The 3,534-nt window shown below is 39.2% G+C and overlaps 1 pseudogene; it reads left to right on the top strand.

Moving 5' to 3' along the window:
- Window positions 1-513: 513 nt before the first annotated feature.
- LOC129300091 (putative calcium-transporting ATPase 13, plasma membrane-type) lies at window positions 514-3,487 on the top strand (annotated as a pseudogene).
- Window positions 3,488-3,534: the final 47 nt, after the last annotated feature.

Here is a 3,534-nt window from a genome sequence, read left to right as displayed (position 1 = left end):
TTTATGGTATAACTATTTACTTTTTTATTTTTTTAAAAAATTTGCTTCAAATATTTTTTATAACACCATTATTACAATAATTAGGATCTTATTTTGACAGACTGAATCATTGTTTACTTTGCACTGACATGCATAATGACGGCAGTTATTCTTTAACTTGTTCATCAAGTACCGACTAACAGTTCTTTTGTCGTGACCTTGTAATCTAGAAAAACTACAGATGCGTGTATATCGATCATCAAACTCCTATAAATAACTGTATATATCTTCTTCAGTAAACAGAAACCATATGGTTCTTTAAGTAAGTCTTCTTCCACATCTCTCACTATCTATATTCCTCAGTCACTGATGAAACTGTATCCTCCTGTTTTCATATTTCAATGGCTGGTTTCATACATTGTTAAGCTTCCAGTTCTTTAATGATCATCATCATCAGCTCGCTGCGTTTGCTGCTAGTTTCTGTCATTTCCCATATTGTGTTCAAATTTTCTGGGTTTCAAACCAGTCGTCATCATGTCGGAGCACTTCGTCGGCGGCGAGGTGGAGCTACTAATGAAGCCTTTTCTGCAAAACGAAGACAATCGTCCCAAACCCTACAAAAGATGGCAATCTGCATATGTTAGTATCCGTTGCTCGAGAGTTTTCTTGTCGTTGCCATCATCTGGTACTGTTAGCCAAGCCACCCTCACCCATCTCATGAAGAAGAAGAACGTAGAAACCCTACAGAATCTTGGAGGCGTCCATGGTGTGGCTTCTGCTCTAAAAACCAGCGTTGACTATGGAGTCAGCGCCGTTGAGGATGATTCCAGCGACGTCGAGGGACGACAAAAAACTTTTGGTTCCAACACCTACCAAACACGACCTTCAAAAGGCTTCTTTCATTTTGTGGAAAGGGCTTTCTTGGACCCCATCATTCTTATTTTCTTGGCTTGTGCTGCTTTGTCTCTCGGCTTTGAAATCAAAAGGTACGGAGTCAAAAAAGGATTTTACGACGGTGGTACCATTTTCGTTGCTGTTTCGTTCATCATTGCCGCATGTTCCGTCAACAATTTCAGACAGAACAGGTTGTTAGACAAGCTGTCGCAAGATAGCAATAATATCGTCCAAGTCGAAGCCATACGCAGTGGTCGGCGACAACAAGTTTTGATATATGACATCGTTGTCGGCGACGTCGTGGTGTTGAAGATCGGAGACCAGGTTCCTGCTGATGGCTTATTCTTGGAAGGATATTCTCTGCTAGTTGATGAAAGCTTGACAAGTGGTGAGAGCCACCACGTTGAAATTAATGGCGACAAGAACCCATTCTTGTTCTCCGGGACCAAAGTGGCTAATGGATTTGCCAAAATGCTCGTTACTTCTGTTGGTATGAACACGACACGAGGTCAAATGATGAGTCCCATAAGCGGAGAAAACGATGAAGAAACCCCTCTACAATCACGCCTTAGAAAGCTTACTTCAACGATAGGCAAGGCTGGTTTGTTTGTGAATGTCCTACTAGTTCTCTACTTCACTGGCAACACAAAAGATGAAAATGGGAATAAAGAGTTCCATGGAATTGTGAATGGAGTTGTTGGAATTGTTGCAGCTTCTATTGCTATTGTTGCTGTTGCGATTCCAGAAGGGCTTCCTTTGGCTGTGACTTCAACTTTGGCTTACTCAATGAAAATGATGGCTGGCATGGCTATAGTGAGGAAGCTCTCTGCTTGTGAGACAATGGGGTCAGTTACAACCATTTGTATTGATAAGACCGGGACTCTTACACTTAATCAAATGAAGGTGACTAATTTCTGGCTTGGACAAGAACCTATCAAAGGGAAAGCTCATGAATCATTAATGCATTCAAAAGTTCTTCAACTAATCCAAGAAGGGGTTGCCCTTAACACAATAGGTAGTGTTTACAAGTTCAAATCAACAGATTCAGAATATGAGTTTACAAGTAATCCGATAGAAAAAGGCCATTATTTCATGGGATGTTCTTGATTTGGCCATGAATATGGAGGAGTTGACACAAAATTGTACCATCCTTCATGCTAAAACCTTCAATTCAAAGAAGAAAAGAAGTCATGTTGTGATTAGAAGGAAAGCTGACAACAAAATTCATGCACATTGGAAAGGAGCAGCTGAGATAGTACTCAAATTTTGTTCGAAGTATTATGATGCTTCTGACAATATCAAAGATCTTGATAGTGACAAAAAGATGGAGTTTGAGCAAATCATTCAAGGAATGGCAGCCAGCAGCCTCATATGTATTGCTTTTGCACATTTAGAAGTGACAAAAGAAGATGAACAAGGAAGCCAAAAGGTAAAAGAAGAAGGCCTCACCCTCTTAGGACTTGTTGGTATTAAGGATTCATGCCATCATGGTGTCTATAAAGATATACAAGATTGCCAACAAGCAGGTGTAAATGTAAAAATGATCACAGGAGACAATATTTTCACAGCTATAGCCATAGAGAGAGTGGATAAAATTTGCGTGATGGCACAATCCTCTCCCAAGGACAAGCTTCTTATGGTTCAATGCCTCAAACAAAAAGGTCATGTAGTTGCAATAATAGGAGATGATGCAAATGATGCAATGTCATTAAAGAAAGCTGATATAGGGCTTTGCAAGAAGATTCAAGGTAGTGAAGTTGCAAAAGAAAGCTCAGATATAATTATCTTGAATGATAGTTTTTCCTCAGTGGTCACAGTTCTAAAGTGGGGAAGATGTGTGTCTATCACAACATCCAAAAGTTCATTCAATTTCAACTGACAGTAAACATTGTTGCACTTACAATTAATTTTTTGGTTGCAGCATCAACAAATAAAGTGGCGTTAGCAACAGTTTAACTATTGTGGGTGAACTTCATAACAGACACTTTGGGCTCTCTAACTCTAGCAACAGAGAAGCCTACAATAGAGTTACTGAACAAACCCCCAAAGGGTAAAACTGAGCCTCTCATCGATATCATCATGTGGAGAAATCTCTTAGCTCAAGCTTTGTACCAGATCACAATTCTATTGACACTACAATTCATGGGTGAGGCTTTATTTGGGGTGAGCTCAAAGGTAAATGACACTTTGTTTTTCAACACATTTGTGCTATGCCAAGTGTTTAATGAGTTTAATGCAAGGAAGCTAGAGGAAAAGAATGTGTTCAAGGGATTCATAGGAACAAGTTGTTTCTAGGGATGATAGGGATAACCATTGTGCTTCAGGTATTGATGGTGGAATTTTTGAAGACGAAATTTGCAAACACTGAAAGGTGAATTGGGAGCAATGGGGTGCTTGCCTTTTAATGGCAGCTATTTCTTGGCCTATTGGTTGGGCTGTGAAGTTCATTCATATCCCAGAGAGGCCATTGCTTAGTTTCTTGAACATGAAGAGGCAATCTAAATACTTGCTTGTAAAGATAGTTATTATATGTAGTACTGTGTTGCGGTCTGATCTAATCTCCTTTGTTTCACTTTCTGTGTTTTTGAAATTTTTAACATTTCCTTCAATGTAGGAAAATATCCTTATTCTATTTTTTTGCTATTATTTGGATATGATTGT

The sequence above is a fragment of the Prosopis cineraria genome, unplaced genomic scaffold (genome assembly GCF_029017545.1).
Source record: "Prosopis cineraria cultivar Desert tree isolate PC_DT_omini unplaced genomic scaffold, ASM2901754v1 PC1423, whole genome shotgun sequence".
Lineage (NCBI taxonomy): Eukaryota > Viridiplantae > Streptophyta > Magnoliopsida > Fabales > Fabaceae > Prosopis > Prosopis cineraria.
Note: the sequence above shows the minus strand (reverse complement) of the source record. Positions and strands in the feature narration are given on the sequence as shown.